Source organism: Schistocerca americana, chromosome 3 (assembly GCF_021461395.2).
Source record: "Schistocerca americana isolate TAMUIC-IGC-003095 chromosome 3, iqSchAmer2.1, whole genome shotgun sequence".
Lineage (NCBI taxonomy): Eukaryota > Metazoa > Arthropoda > Insecta > Orthoptera > Acrididae > Schistocerca > Schistocerca americana.
In genome coordinates, this window is record NC_060121.1 from 228,619,706 (window position 1) to 228,635,893 (window position 16,188).

The window sequence follows — 16,188 nt, forward strand, 5'->3', positions numbered from 1 at the left end:
TTGCTGAGCGATGTGGGCAGAACAGCTGTCGTACCGGATGTCGTTTGCATGCGAGACACCACCTGGCCGTACGCATTCATATATGATGGCACCAGCAGCACACCAGCCGTGCTGCCTTCTTGTAGATGACAGGGCGCACTTTTCATAACAAAGTTCATCCGTAAGAAACAACTACTTACTGAGATGTGAAAGCATAATTCGACTTTTCAGATACAACGTATCCTAAATCATCAGGGTCAGACTGAGTACTTTAGATACCGAAATAATGTTCAGAAACGAATATTATCGGTTTTATTAGCATAAAAACCGTACAGCAACAACTTAAACTCATACCAACTGTTCTACGTGACGACCGGTAGTGTTACTGCGTGCACTACGACGGAGCACATTCTTCTGCCGCTCAAATGTACCTGTTTTCAGAGCGACAGGTGGATACGACCTGATCAGTGAGTTTCCTCTCATACCTTAACGACTTCATTCAACTCGCAGGAAAAAGTCAACAGAAGTTAAATCCGGCGAACGCGCTGGTGATGCGACAGAAGTTTCCCTTTCCAATCTGACGATGAGGATATTTGCTGTTCATGTGGTCTTGGGCAGTAATATCTAACAGGGACAGCTCACAGTCGTTTGAGAGCCACATCCTCTTTGCGGTCAGCAAGACGCACAGTCTCAGACATTTGTGACATTAAATCTGGAATGAAAACATACTTACGTGCACCGTTCAAACTGCTAGCGGGAAACTAAGTTTTATTAGTGAGACCTTAACTTTTCCTGGCGAATTGAATGTTCAAATAACTTACGAGTTTGCTGCCTGGTGACGTCGGCGACCACCGCCGATATTTCGACAGGAGCACACCCTGACATTTTCAAGGCACAACTGCAAGGAGGAAGCAATGTGCAAGGGAATTTAATACCTCGGTTCACAGAGGAGAGACAAGGAAGATACCACACACAGAACAAGTAACCGAAGAGTCAACACACAACCAAAGATAACCAACATCAGAAATATCGATATTGACTATTAATCAGCAGGTAAAGCAGCACTAATTCTGTCCCTCTGTTTTTTGATGAGAGGGAGAGCCGGATTGCAAGCAGCATTTAAACAAAATCCACCATCTCTGTTTATAAGGTTGCTTGATAGTTTGATTTCAACAGCTTCCTTAACAACAGTATCCCAATAGCTGGACGTGCAAGCCAGAATCTCCGTGTTGTTGTATTCCATAGGATGACCGGTGTCAAAGCAATGTTCTGCAATAGCGGATTTACTCGGCTGTTGTAAGCGTGTGTGACGCTCATGTTCAATACACCAGTCTTCCACAGTCCTGATTGTCTGGCCAATATACGACATGCCACAACTGCAAACGCAAACCAAGATCATCTTTTAGGGACGCCAACAGGGCCTTAATCTTAGAAGGTGGTCGAAAAACACATTTCACATTATATTTCCGCAAAATACGGCCAATCCTGTTGGAAATGCTTCCTGCGTAAGGCAAAAAGACCGTAGACTTAGGTGCCACTTCGTTGCTATCGTCACTCACCCGTTGCACAGAAGGCTGATAGCGCAACGCAAGTTTGATCTGCCTGTAACTATAACCATTCTGACGAAAGGTGACTTCGAGATGTGATAGCTCAGCTGCCAAACATTCAGGGTCTGAGATAATGGGGGCCCTGTGAACCAAGGTACGAAGTACTCCTTCACAATGAGCTGGATGGTGAAAATTCATCCAGTGAGGGATGAAGCTTTGGAAATCAAACTATCAAGCAACCTTGTAAACAGAGATGGTGGATTTTGTTTAAATGCTCCTTGCAATCCGGCTCTGTCTCTCATCAAAAAACAGAGGGACAGAATTAGTGCTCCTTCACCTGCTTATTAATAGTCACTGTCGATATTTCTGATGTTGGTTATCTTTGGTTGTGTGTTGACTCTTCGGTTACTTGTTCTGTGTGTGGTATCTTCCTTGTCTCTCCTCTGTGAACCGAGGTATTAAATTCCCTTGCACATTGCTTCCTCCTTGCAGTTGTGCCTTGAAAATGTCAGGGTGTGCTCCTGCCGAAATATCGGCGGTGGTCGACGACGTCACCCGGCAGCAAACCCGTAAGTTATTTTAAGTTTTATTAGTTGATCTTTTACAAAAAAAGGTCCAGATGTTGATAAAGAATGGTTGACGATGATCAGAAAGGCGTGCTGCATGGATTTTCAACACTAACTACGGCTACTAAGCCAGCAGGCAACAGTGTCATCGTTGCAAAGGCCTCATCCGGGTAATGTACGAACAGCACCATTTTCGGCACTGTAATCCGCTGGCGAAACTGAACACTGCCTTAAAAATCATTTGAGCTCATTACTTGCACGCGATATTCTTTATGGTTTCCATTAGTACTCTGCACACTTTATCCTACGAAGAATTCATTTTACGTACAAGGTGACTCGTCTTTATTGAGAAATTTTCTCTCTCACGATCCAGCACCACCACCTCAAATTCTGTTAGCGTTTGGCGAAACTGTTAACTACGAGTAATAGTGTTCCAGTGTCAACCACGTAATACATATCAGCAATCTGTTACTTATTTCATAGGTTCCATAGAGACATTCAGTGAAACGAGCGAAGTAGTTCACACTACTGTAGCAACGTTTCCTAGGTATTTTAGATTTGAGTTACACTTATCGCAGTCTGGACAATAAAATAATGAGTCACGGCTGCAGCTCAGAGCTGCTGCGGTGGAAATTTTGAAAGAACGAATACGCTGCAAACGTGCGAAGGACAGCGTGACCCCACGGAGATACTTGTATCTAATAGGTTGTGAGAAAGAACCTGAGGCAGCATATAACGGTGCCAAAGCACGAATGGTATTGATATGTTCAAAGTCATTGAAATTTTAACAAGAAAAAGAAAAACATTGTAATACTTGTATAGGTTTCCCCAGTACTATCAAAATGTTGAATGTTGGAAAATTATTTTTTTTATGAATCCCACCCAAAATAAAAATTTAATAGGATCTAGTGTGGAACGTGTTATTTTATTAACACGTACCGCTAAGTAACAGGGTTATTTTAGTAGTTACTTTAAATTCTCCTCAAGCCCAAATTCAGTGCTGCGACCAATTCTGCGTCGAGAATCTAGATCAGCTGTCTGTCTCAAACGAGTGAGTTCCAGAAATTTCCATACGGGGGGATAATGTTTTCCTAATAAGGATTATGCCTTCTGCAAAAAATCACTCTATACAGTCAATCGGCTTTCTAAGTGCTGCACGCAGCTGAATGATACATTAACTGTGTCTCTGCAAGTTAATGTACTGTGGAATGTTGAAACTTTGACAACTAGTCATAAACAGTAAACACTGATAAGCTGTTTACAGTTCGTGACAGATTACTCAAGGCGTGTTCAATAAGTAATGCAACTTTTTTTCTGAAGTCAAGTTGGTATTATGCAGGCTTCCCAAACACCATATTATTTCCCGCTATTTCATCTACAGAATCCTATTTTCCAACAATCTCCGTTCAATGCGACGGCCTGACTGGGCCTCAGTGGTGGGGCCCGTGTGGTACCAATCTACTGGTCGACGTCGGAGCCAACGTCTTGCTGCATCAATAACCTCCCCATCATCCACGAACTGCTTGCCACGGAGATCATCCTCCATTGAGCCACACAGATGTTCCTTTTTATGGTTCTATGTTAGGCGGCGAAGAAACCTGCGGCCACACACCTTTGAGAACCTAACTGGTGGACAGGTGTCTCAGCACTACCAACGGAAACGTCCAGTTGAGCAGAGAGCTGTCTGATTGTGATCCGTCGATCACCTCGAACGAGTGTGTCCTCACGTTCCAACATTGCTGGTGTGACAGCTGTACGCGACTGGTCGGCACGCAGCCTCCACGACCAGTAATTAAAATGTGTTTTATAATTATGTAAACTGCATAAAAATTACGTGGTATGTAATACATACATCTTTTGAGGTAACAAAACTGCGTATGAGCTGGCTTCACTATTTCGATAAACAGCAGAAGGAATACTTGTAAAAAGGCAAGATTTTTTGTTATTACACATGCGAAAGACGTCGGCGTGGCACACACGAGTGGCCATTTTCCGTCGTTTTTGATTTGGTAAATAGCATGTTCATTGTTATGGAAGGGACTCGTCTTACAACCGAATGAAGACCACGCTTCGTAATCGAGTGTGTGGTGTCACATTTTGTAAAGAGAATATAGCTCCTACAATATTATTTCAGTGGTACAGGGCGGCGCACGAAAAATCGATCCCGAGTACTACATTGCTCATTGTCGCTTACCAATCGTCATCTGATGTTTCGAAGTTGTTTGCATTGACTTGTTATTTCTTGACTGCCTAATTATTACATGTTAATCTATTGTGCTCGTAGCGGCCAACAAATCGTGCGTAATTGGCGAGCAGTCTCAACTCGGGGCCGGTTTTTCGTGCGCCACCTTATATTATTTCACTGCGATACGCCACATAACGCTACAGTTGGCTCAACCAGATGCTTTGTAGAATCACGAAAATTACAAGTGTGTGAGAATCCTGTTATGAATAAAAATTCTGTAGTCCAGAGGGGAGGCAAGTGCCCCCTCTTGGCGCCTTCCATCCTTCAGCCACCTATGCTACTAATTTTCAATTTTTCATGAGAACCATATACCAAGCACAATGAACGATGATCGAGTGAAAATGAATGGTTCCCAAAAAAGAGCGATCACCAGTGAACTAGTTCTCAAGGATGCCCATCTCTAATCCGAGACGCCCAACATGAATGTCTCCGTGAAGGATCGCGCCTGCTGGTAAAGCTCTTTCACAAGAACGGTGTTTGTTAGCCAGTAGTTCTGCAGAAGTGCCGCACATTCACGGTATCAAAGAAGTATAGTATGATGCCTGCTATCGATCTGGAAAAAATCATTACTATATTCTAAAAGACAAGTTCTTTTGAAGTGCAATTTGGCAAAGGGGAAGAAGACAGTTGATTCGACGTCGGTCAAAGATGTAGACACAGCATTGCAAGAACGGTCGACTGGTGGTGTGCAAACATGCAGTGCGCAGGGGATTGCACGAACGTTGGACATGCCCTCAAGCAGGTTGCACAAAATCCTACGAAACATCCTGCATTGCTATCCTTAGGAGATCACCCATACTCATGAGTTGCTTCATTCTGACCTGCGAGCAAGACAAACGGTCGACCTGGAATTTCTTGTTCATGTAGAAGTTGACAATGAATGGCCACGGAACATTCTGTGGACAGACGAAGCCCATTTCCACCTCCAGAGACAGATCAGCAAGCAGAACTGCAGTAAATGGGCAACGGAAAGTCCGCACGCACGTTAACCAGTACCGGTACCACTTCATTTTCCAAAGATAATTGTGTGGTGCGGATTGCAAGCATCGTTTTTCGTAGAGCCGTATTTCTTCGAGAAGATGAGTCCTGCAGGTCCTGTAATATCACTGGTAAAAGCTATGAGATTACAATGAGATGAATACCCCTGGCTACATACATGCGTTGATATAAGTCAACGGGGAAAGTTGAAAAAGTGTGCCCCGACCGGGACTCGAACCCGGGATCTCCTGCTCACATGGCAGACGCTCTAGCCATCTGAGCCATCGAGGACACAGAGGATAGTGCGACTGCAGGGACTTGTCTCTCTCACGCCTCCCGTGAGACCCATATTCGCAACTTTTTGTCCCGCACTACATACATAGTGCCCCTGCCCATTATACTCATTACTCGCGGCTTTACTGCCGATGCCCGTAAGAGCTCGGGCACTGTTTGTGCATCTGCACAGAAGAAGATGTTAAGCATCAGATCCCGGGTTCGAGTCCCGGTCGGGGCAAACACTTTCAACTGTCCCCGTTGACTTATATCAACGCCTGTATGCAGCCAGGGTATTCATTTCATCGTAATTTCATTCTAACGAGCTGCATGGTCACCGATGGTATCTGCTCTTTCGGACATGTCCAAAAGAACAGATACCATCTTCATATATAACTATAGAATTGTTTTGCGCACCAACTTCATTCCAACCCTTCAACATTGTGGACTTGTGGGTAGGATCAATTTTAAGCAAGATGGCGCTTCTCCGAACTTTGCACAGTCAGTGAAGCGGCTGCCGCAGAAACATTTCGAAAATGCTAGAATTATCACCCGTCATTTCCCTACAACTTGGCCGTACAGCTCACCTGATCTTAATCCTTGTGGCTGTGGGGTTATCTGAACCACTGTATGTTCGAATTACGAACGTAGCTGAACTAAAGGCACGCAGCCGGCCAGTGTGGCCGTGCAGTTCTAGGCGCTTCAGTCTGGAGCCGCGTGACCGCTACGGTCGCAGGTTCGAATCCTTCCTCGGGCATGGCTGTGTGTGATGTCCTTAGGTTAGTTAGGTTTAAGTAGTTCTACGATCTAGGGGACTGCTGACCACAGGTGTTAAGTCCCATAGTGCTCAGAGCCAATTTAAAGTCACGCATTGCGCAACACCTTCTGAACGTGAACCCCGAGCCATTTCGATTTATTGTTCATGCTTTGTTTCATTTTTAGCTTCTGGCAGAAAATGGTGGGCAGTATACTGAACACATCATACGTCAGTCACACGGCTAGTATAAACAGACGTTTTGTTTTTATTCGGTTTTTGGTCTCAAGGAAATTAAAAACCGATTTTTCTCATTCGATGTAGTGTGACCTTGTCGTGGTGCATGAACTTACGTAACTGACAGTGCTACAACTGTTGACTGCTGAACTTGGCCAGTCACGCACATTGAACAGTACGGATCGAGTAACGTGCAACTCAAACCGTAGCCGCCGTATTGTTATTCGTATGTCATTTGTAGCCGTCCTCATTTACGTTGCGATGCTTACAGAGTCAACTATTGCTAAAATTTTCTTTAACTTTTTTCCCCATGACGTTTGCCCCTGCGTCAATAATATGCCGTTTAAGTTTCACTTCATTCAGAGCAGTGGTTCTCTTTCTACGGCGTTTTGAAACTGGAATTTAATTATGGACACCCTGCACATACTTATCCCCGTCGTGAGTCCGCATCGCCACGCGGGGACATTCAGTCTCGCATGATTAGTGAGTGTTTGTTAGCAGTTAATGACATACAATTTTGGTAAATATTTTCTTTGGCATACAGTGATCAATAGATTATTATATTTTAACTAAAGATCAGTCTTGATCACAACACTTATGTCTCAATAACATAGGTGACCAGTTTCGGTTATATTTATATAACCATCTTCAGACCTGTGAATTAATTTTAGAAAATACTAGAAACCAATCTTAAAATAACATGAAAAGTGTCTAATGACGACAAATTTTGACAAGATAAAATAAAACTTATTATACCCATGGCTTCCTTGGAGGATGGTAGGCGGAGCTCTCCTCAGCTGCTACAAAGTCAACTGATGGTTATGAGTGCTGAGCATGAGCTTAAACATGCAGAGGCTCCGCCTACTTCATCTCACACTACTTCACAACTGCCAATCAGCGTTGATAATATGACGCTATCATCAAAGTATAAAAATACGAAATACACTAATAACATGAAATTGATTCATTTAAAATGTCTGATTAAGAGATAGTATGTGAAGAACTTATTTGTATTTTAGATAAAAATGGTAAACTACGATGTAGTAGAAACCGGTCACAAGTGACGTGTTGACTAACGTACATATTCAAAATTCTAGCTACCTAACAAATAACGATGTAACGTTCGAACTGTTGTGCCGTGTATTTTAAAAGCATTTGTTTTGTGTGTGCGTGTGCCCACGATCACCGCTATAGTTTAATTTGGGTAATACTGTTTTGGTCTGTTTGAACTGATTATGTCGGGGAGGGCGGAGGGGGGGGGCGGCAAATGACAAATTAAAAAACAAAAACAGAAAAAAGCTTAATAAGCGGTACATCTGAAGTGCAATCTTTCCAGTCTGCTCACTGTGGCAATACTGCTCAAGTTCGGTCCCGCCCTGGTCTTCTCCCGACCGTCAAATCCGCTCGCCTTTGTCGTCCTCTCCGGACCGGAATATCCGCTGTCGGAAAGGCCCCGAGGAAACGTGTGTCGGCCATTAACTAGCGTTGCCACAGAGTTAACGACGTTTACTTTCAACATCCCGCCTGCTTCCTCCGCCCGCCCACTTGCGCCATACGCTCGCCCCCCTACCCTGCGCGTCGCCAGCCATTTCCCCCCGCCCTTTTCATACGCAGTGTTTATAAACAGCCGTGACGTCAGCAGCAGTCATTACGCGCTAACAAGCGGGGCAGACTGAGGCCAGCTGTCTGGGCGCGAGGGCGAACTCACGTGGCTGTCTGCAGCAGACAGCAGCCGAAGACGACGTGCCACAGCCCGGCAGGTACCGGCTGGCACGAGAAAACGGCGCAGAACAAGACACAAATAATTTAAAGCTATATTGACCGGTAACCGACAGTGACATTTTCAAACATATGAAAAGTTTATTCAGTGATCAGAATCAACAAATCGATAGTTAAATCGGATCAAAGTTTGTTTTTTACCGCCGTCTTGTTTTTACTTTACAGCAGATTTGATAGTGATAACTGGTGAGTATTTTAAGCGTCCCTTGCAAGTTTATAAACTATAAGCTTCAAAGCCAGCCGGAGTGGCCGAGCGGTTATAGGCGCTACAGTCTGGAACCGCGCGACCGCTACGGTGGCAGGTTCGAATCCTGCCTCGGGCATGGATGTGTGTGACGTCCTTAGGTTAGTTAGGTTTAAGTAGTTCCAGGGGACTGATTACCTCAGAAGTTAAGTCCCATAGTGCTCAGAGCCATTTTTATAAGCTTCAAAAAGAAACATCATCCAGCCACAATCATGGTTTAACACTATTTATTTGGGCAAAACAATGACCGGTTTCGGATTTTTTTACAAATCCACCTCCATATGGTTGTTGCACGTTTCCTCTTGTTTCCTTGATGGGGCCTCGTTTTCTATGCGCTACTGGTTTGTCGCACTACGATAGACAAAGATTTTGGTTTACTATTTGCTTACTTTTGCTATAGAATTATTTCTTCCGATCTGTCAAATGCTTTCTAAAAATGTTTTAATAATGAAATGTAGTTAAAACTGACCTTCCGTATGCTTCTACGTAAGTTTTCACCACATTTCACGTTTTAATAACTTCATTACATTTTCATAAATCTGTTGACAGAGATCAGAAGAAATAATTCTATCGTAAACTTTACCAAGTAGTGAACAAAAACATTCTATCCTAGTGCAGCAAACCAATAACGGATACAAACTGAGGTACCAGCAAGAAAACCGGCGTGGTGGCCGAGCGGTTCTAGGCGCTTCAGTCCGGAACCGCGCGACTGCTACGGTCGCAGGTTCGAATCCTACCTCGGGCATGCGTGTGTGTGATGTCCTTAGGTTAGTTAGGTTTAAGTAGTTATAAATTCTAGGGGACTGATTACCTCAGAAGTTAAGTCCCATAGTGCTCAGAGCCATTTGAACCAGCAAGAAAACAAGGCAAAACTTGTAACAACCATCTGAAGAAGGATGTGGAAAAAAAAAAAAAACGAAATCGATCGTGGGTTGATCCAGATAAACCTTACTGAACCATAGCTGTGGCTAGTTCCTATTTCAGTTCTAAACCTTATAGTATTACAGCCACGATTCTCAACATGCCAATTTCCGACAAAATAGAGTTACGTTTATAAGCAACGATCAACAAAACCCAAGCAGCTACAACAATGGATGTAACTGAGCACACGACAAGAAGATGGCTGTTGCATATGAATAAAGCGAGTGATTATTTTAAAAAAATGTGAACAGCAAACCAACAAACGATCACGTTAAATTATCCTTCTCTTTCTCCACCTGAAGATGAGGTTTGTACTTCGAAACATGTTGCTTTGTTAAATAATTTAAGTAAGCAAGCAAACGTTTGCGACTGGTAGCGACTCTGAAGAATATTTTCATAGGAAAGAAATATTTAATGATCGAAGAGCAAGCACGGAAGGAAGGAAAGCTAGAAACCTTGTTGGTATCACTGGCATGCGGACGGACCGCTAACTCACTTGGCAGGGACGAAGTGTCGACCAATGGGCCCGGCCTTTCCAGTGGACCCACATAGCATTCATTTCAAATCATTTAGGAAAAACCCCTAATCAAGACATCAAGTTGAAACGCTGGATCCACTCTTTCTCAAAAATGGTTGGTTCAAATGGCTCTGAGCACTATGGGACTTAACATCTATGCTCATCAGTCCCTTAGAACTTAGAACTACTTAAACCTAACTAACCTAAGGACATCACACAACACCCAGTCATCACGAGGCAGAGAAAATCCCTGACCCCGCCGGGAATCGAACCCGGGCGTGGGAAGCGAGAACGCTACCGCACGACCACGAGCTGCGGACTCCTTTCTCCCGAATTTGTGTCAAGGCCTACAGATTATGTCATTAACTGTCCCATTGCGATTGGCACTTCCTACTTTATGTCAAAAAGTGGTCCAATGAAGGAAGGAGGACTGCGTTTTAAGTCCCGTCGACATCAAGGCCGTTAGGGGCGGAGCACAAGCTCGGACTGTGTTAAGCATGGGGAAGGAAATCGGCCCAGCCATTTCAAAGGAACCATCCCGGCATTTGCCAGGAGCGATTTAGCGAAATCACTGAAAACCTAAATCTGGATGGCTGGGCGCGGGTTTGAACAGTCGTCCTCCCGAATGCCAGTCCGTTGTGCTAACCACTGCACCACCTCGCTAGGTGAAAAGTTCCATTTCGAGAACACATTCTGACAGCCCCTTCTGCAAATATAGTTTTCTGTAACACCGTTTTGTCTAAACACGGTCGGCCGGGGTGACCGAGCGGTTCTAGGCGCTACAGTCTGGAACCGCGCGACCGCTACGGTCGCAGGTTCGAATCCTGCCTCGGGCATGGATGTGTGTGATGTCCTTAGGTTAGTTAGGTTTAAGTAGTTCTAAGTTCTAGGGGACTGATGACCTCAGAAGTTAAGTCCCATAGTGCTCAGAGCCATTTGAACCATTTTGAACTCTCTCTTCACTGTTACCGAAAAAATATACTGGATATCTGTGTCAGTCCTACTCTAGGATTACAGCACTAGATCTGGACACATGTTCACGAAAGAGAAACTAAATCAGAGTGATGCATAGGATCCTGGAAGAACACGTCATAAACAGGAGTCGTGGAGGAGACCTATACGTTTATATTGCAGTATCGTTGCCTCTGAAACACAAAAAAGAGCTTTACAGTTTTCTACAAATACTGACATTATTGCAACTACCAACATGTAACAAAATTCTCACTGTCTGCAAATAAATCACCTTGTACAAACTAAAGAGCTTTCCACGATGATTTCTTCGACAAAGTATTTCTCTACTGAAACATTTAACAGGAATTTTGCATGCCGAGTTTGCATTTTCTTTGTGATGAGAGTTGTAACTGATGTTACTACCAACAAGTGAAATAAGACTAGAGTTAACGTCCCGTCGAAAACTTGCCACTAGAGACTGATTACAATCTTAGGTTGAACAAGAATGTGGAAGAAAATCGGCGGTTTGTTTGTATGTCATTTTTCTTTTTGCAAAAGAACCATCGCGGATTAGCCTAATTCGATTTACAGGAACCGAAGAAAACGACGATTTCAGTGACTGGGTAAAGGACGAAACCCTGCTCCCTACGTACCTGAGTTCAGCTTCCATCCACTGTGTGACCTCGACCTGTGACCTAAATACCGAAAACGATCTTCCGGCTGTAGCTAATTTATTTGCCCGGAAATCCTGCCTTCCAGCTTTACTAGCCCAGAGAGATTCGTAGGAGACCTGAGAAATTTAGGAAGTACTGGCAAACTTAATCTGTGAGGAAGGGTCGTGTTCCTGAGTCGTGCCTGGAGTGCATTGGCCTCTAGTGGCAAGGTTCTGGGTTCGTGCCCCAGTCAAGTACACAGTCTTAATCACTCTTCTTGTTTGTTGAGTGATTCTCGAGTATTAACCACACTGAAAAACTCATTGAATATAACTATGATACGTCATATTTTTTAAAATATATGTCTATATGTTGTATACATTAATACGCTTTCCATAAAATGCATGAAATTTCATTGTTATTTTGTCTGTCTGTGCCTTTCAGTATAAGTCTATATATACATTTCGGACGAACAAATTTTCATGACAGAATTCAGCCATATTCAGGTCATATTTTCTGTATGATACAGTGCACAAGAAAGGTTCAGAAAAGGTAAAACAACAATAGACCAAATATTCACACTAAGACAAATAATAGATAAGAACTGGGAGCACAATCATGATACCTTTTGCCTGTTTATACATTTCAACAAAGCATATGACAGCATAGTAAGAGAGGAAATGTGGAGGATAGTGGAAGAGTATGGGATACCTGAAAAGTTGATACAGCTGACTAAAATGTGTGTCATGGTTCAAATGGCTCTGAGCACTGTGGGACTTAACTTGTGAGATCATCAGTCCCCTAGAACTTAGAACTACTTAAACCTAACTGACCTAATGACATCACACACATCCATGCCCGAGGCAGGATTTGAAGCTGCGACCGTAGCGGTCGTTCGGTTCCAGACTGTAGCGCCTAGAACCGCTCCGGCCACCCCGGCCGGCTGTGTGGGATGGAATCAAAGTGTAGAGTGAAAGTACAGTGGGAGTTCCCAGAAGCATTTGAAGTAATAACAGGAGTGAGACAGGGAGATATTATATCACCAACCCTGTTCAATTTGGCCCTCAACAACTCCCTGAGGAGAGTAACATGTGAAAGCTCAGGAGTCACCATATGAAAAAAGATAACTGGCCTGGCTTTTGCGGATGATGATATCGATGATGTTTGGTTTGTGGGTCGCTCATCTTAGCGGTCATCAGCGCCCGTACGAAGTCCCAATTCTTATACAGTCCAATTTTTTTACCCAATCCAATCTAGCCACTATCACAAATAATGATAATAACGACGACGACGATGATGATGATGAGGAGGAGGAGGAGGAGGAGGAGGAGAAGGAGGAGGAGTAGGAGGAGGAGGAGTAGGAGGAGGAGGAGAACACAAACACAGCCCCTGGGCAGAGAAAAATCCCCAACCCGGCCGGCAATCGAACCCAGGACCCCGTGATCCAGAGGCAGCAACGCTCGCCACTAGACCACGAGCTGCAGACACTGATGGTAGGAAAGAACATGGAAGACCTGGAGAAAATGGGGTCTGTGCTAATGGAAGAAGCTAAGAAAGTAGGTCTAACAAGGGGAAGCCGCCAATTGTGAAATTCACATTCGGTTCATACTGCGCATAATAAAAGCTCATGGCCAGAGGTGTAATGTGGCAAAGCACCAAGATGCACTTCTCAGCCGTTGCCGAGAAAATCGACAGTTAAAAGAAACCGTTGCGGTGAAATACTCTCTACGATTAATAGTTTTCTGCAGCGTCGTGGCGCAGCGGTGAGCGCTCGGGTTCGTAATCCGAAGGTCGCCGGATCGAATCTCGCGCCATGCAATTTTTTTATTATTAGTTTTTTGTAATTCAAATATATATGAACTATTAATGAATTGCTTATGCATGTTGGTGAAGGCGGATCGCTCTCCAATTGCACCGCCTCCATTTTTCCGTTTTTTTTTTTTTTTTTTTTAACATGGTGTACCAAAGCTCTCCCGTCCGCACTCATTTTCGATGATGTTATAAGTGGCGTTAGGGACCGCATCTACCTTCTTTCGAAGTTAGCACGCAAATACGCTGTTATGCGGCGGCTCGTTTCGGCCCATTCAACATCTGTCCTTGAAGTGTAACGAGCGAGTAACGGAGTTCGTATTTCATACCTGCCACAGCGAATTTGTGTTCGTGGGGTCTCTATTCTAATTCGAACGTTTGACTTACGCTATACGTATTCGTTTCGCAATATCGTTTCTACGTCTTCCGTTAACTATACGTGGTAAACATTATGAAGCCAATTAATAACATTTGTGAAATACAACTTTGTTTGCGGAAAACATGATGATGTTCGAAGTCGCCAGTTTTTCCACGATAAACGACTTTCAACAACTTATTATATGCATAATTGTTGCAACTGATTGCCGGTAATTATGTGTGTATATATATATATATATATATATACATTTGAATTACAAAAAACAAATACTAAAAAAAAAAGTTGCATGGTGCGAGATTCGATCCGACGACCTTCGGATTACAAACCCGAGCGCTTACCGCTGCGCCATGACGCTGTGGAAAATTATTAATCGTAGAGAGTATTTCACCGCAACGGTTTCTTTTAACTGTCGATTTTCTCGACAACGGCTGAGAAGTGCATCTTGGTGCTTTGCCACATTACACCTCTGGCCATGAGCTTTTATTATGCGCAGTATGAATCGAATCTGAATTTCACAATTGGCGGCCTCCCCTTATAAGTATAAATGAATGTAAAACGAAGTTCATGGTAGTAGGGAGAAGAGCTCATTTAGGACCAAACCACCTAAAAATCGGAAATCTAACTATACAGACACATTCACGTACCTCAGTGTCAACTTCAACCAACAAGAACAAGAGATAGTAACAAGAATTCAAGCTGGGAGAAGATGTCTAGGAGCTATGCACAACATCATAAGATCGTAGTTACTACGTAGGCAGGCAAAAATTAGAATATATCAGACCATCACCAAGCCAATTGTCTGCTTTGCAAGTGAGACATGGACCCCGACAAGGAAAACAGAGAAAAAACTCATCGCCTTTGAAAAAAAGGTACTGAGAAAAGTATATGGACCAGTGAAAGAAAGTGAACAGTGGAGAATAAGGAGAAACAGAGAACTCAGACAATTATACACACTGACGTCGTAGCGAGTGTGAAAATTAAGAGACTAAGATGGTACGGACACGTGAGGAGCACAGGGGAGGACACAGTAATAAAGGCTGTAGTGGCTGGAGAAGCTGAAGGAAAGAGACCACTGGGACGGCCGAGAATGAAGGATAATACCATGGGAGACATGCAGATACTGGGTCTGGGAGATGAGGCAGGTGACAGGACAGTGTGAAGGCTGGACTGAGTGATGCCAAGGACCGGCTGCGGTTTGTGTGGCCAGTATAAGTAAGTACAATCCAAAATACAGAACGAAGTCCAAAGTCGCATTGCTGGCAACAATAACGCAATAACTTTTTCACCGTTTCGCTGCCGGTAATTTCAAGCGCGAACTACACTCTACATTTTTGTGGCGATCCCACTTTTGGTATAACGAGAGTCGCTCCAACTAGCAGCCAAAATCAAGAGACAAGGGTTTCCATGCCAGGGAGAGTTAGGTCTTATGCAATTGTTGATCGACAGAGTCCAGTTACACTCTCCCCGAGATTCCGTTTCATAACCTCCGCTCTCAAACCACGTTAGTGACCTACAATCCATTTCCTCCTCCTCCTCCTCCTCCTCCTCCTTCTTCGAATGGTCCTCTTTTTATACTCTTGCTCATTTCTTCGCCCGCCTCAAAGCTGTGTCCCCACGGAAGCGTCACACCGTAACTACGGCAATAAATACGAAGAACCATCAGTGGGTCAGGGAGTCTGGCACCGACAGGCCTCTGTGATGCCAACATCCGTAGAGTGGTTCGCATAGCGTTCATTACCTCTTCGTGACGCTATCGTTTACCCATCTGTTTTTAGATTTATGTTTTCCCACGCGATCTGGACAGTTAAATCGTTAACGAAGTCCTACACTCTCTGTAACAAGGCACACTCCACCGTCGAGTCAAAACGTGGACGCTGAAGCATTTGCGGTGATTATAGAGATGGATGGGTACTGGCTACGCGCCCGGAGACATTTGGCACAACCCAACGGGCACGTGTGCCTTAAGGAATGCTAATAGACGTATACACACCCATACAACATTATTCGGCTGAGGCGCGCGCAAGCCCTTGTATAAGGAATAGTTGTGCTGCTGTCATAGTTGGACCGTAGGGAAAGACTGCTGGGGACTGTAAGTTCTTTAAAATAACGAGTGCTATCAGCAATATGAATTCAGTTACCTGGGTGCAATAATCCTTAAATACAGTGCATGGATACAAGAATTATTCATCTCTAACATATAAGTATGGCAACGGCCTTGCCGCAGTGGATGCACCGGTTCCCGTGAGATCACCGAAGTTAAGCGCTGTCGGGCGTGGTCGGCACTTGGGTGGGTGACCATCCAGGCCGCCATGGGCTGTTGCCATTTTTCGGGGTGCACTCAGCCTCGTGATGCCAA

General features: G+C 44.1%; 2 protein-coding genes, 1 non-coding gene and 1 pseudogene across 3 annotated transcripts in view; 2 read left to right on the top strand and 2 right to left on the bottom strand.

Moving 5' to 3' along the window:
* The window catches only part of LOC124605440 (calcium uptake protein 3, mitochondrial-like), a 212,550-nt gene that overhangs the window by 165,578 nt on the left and 30,784 nt on the right, over nt 1-16,188 (bottom strand). The gene's annotated exons all lie outside the window — the stretch shown is intronic.
* Nucleotides 1-16,188, top strand: part of LOC124605991 (GTP-binding protein Rhes) — a 621,089-nt gene that overhangs the window by 11,747 nt on the left and 593,154 nt on the right. The window lies entirely within an intron of this gene.
* Nucleotides 5,533-5,606, bottom strand: Trnat-ugu. The gene has a single exon. It is a non-coding gene; the product is annotated as a tRNA-Thr (tRNA).
* Nucleotides 16,038-16,155, top strand: LOC124607939 (annotated as a pseudogene).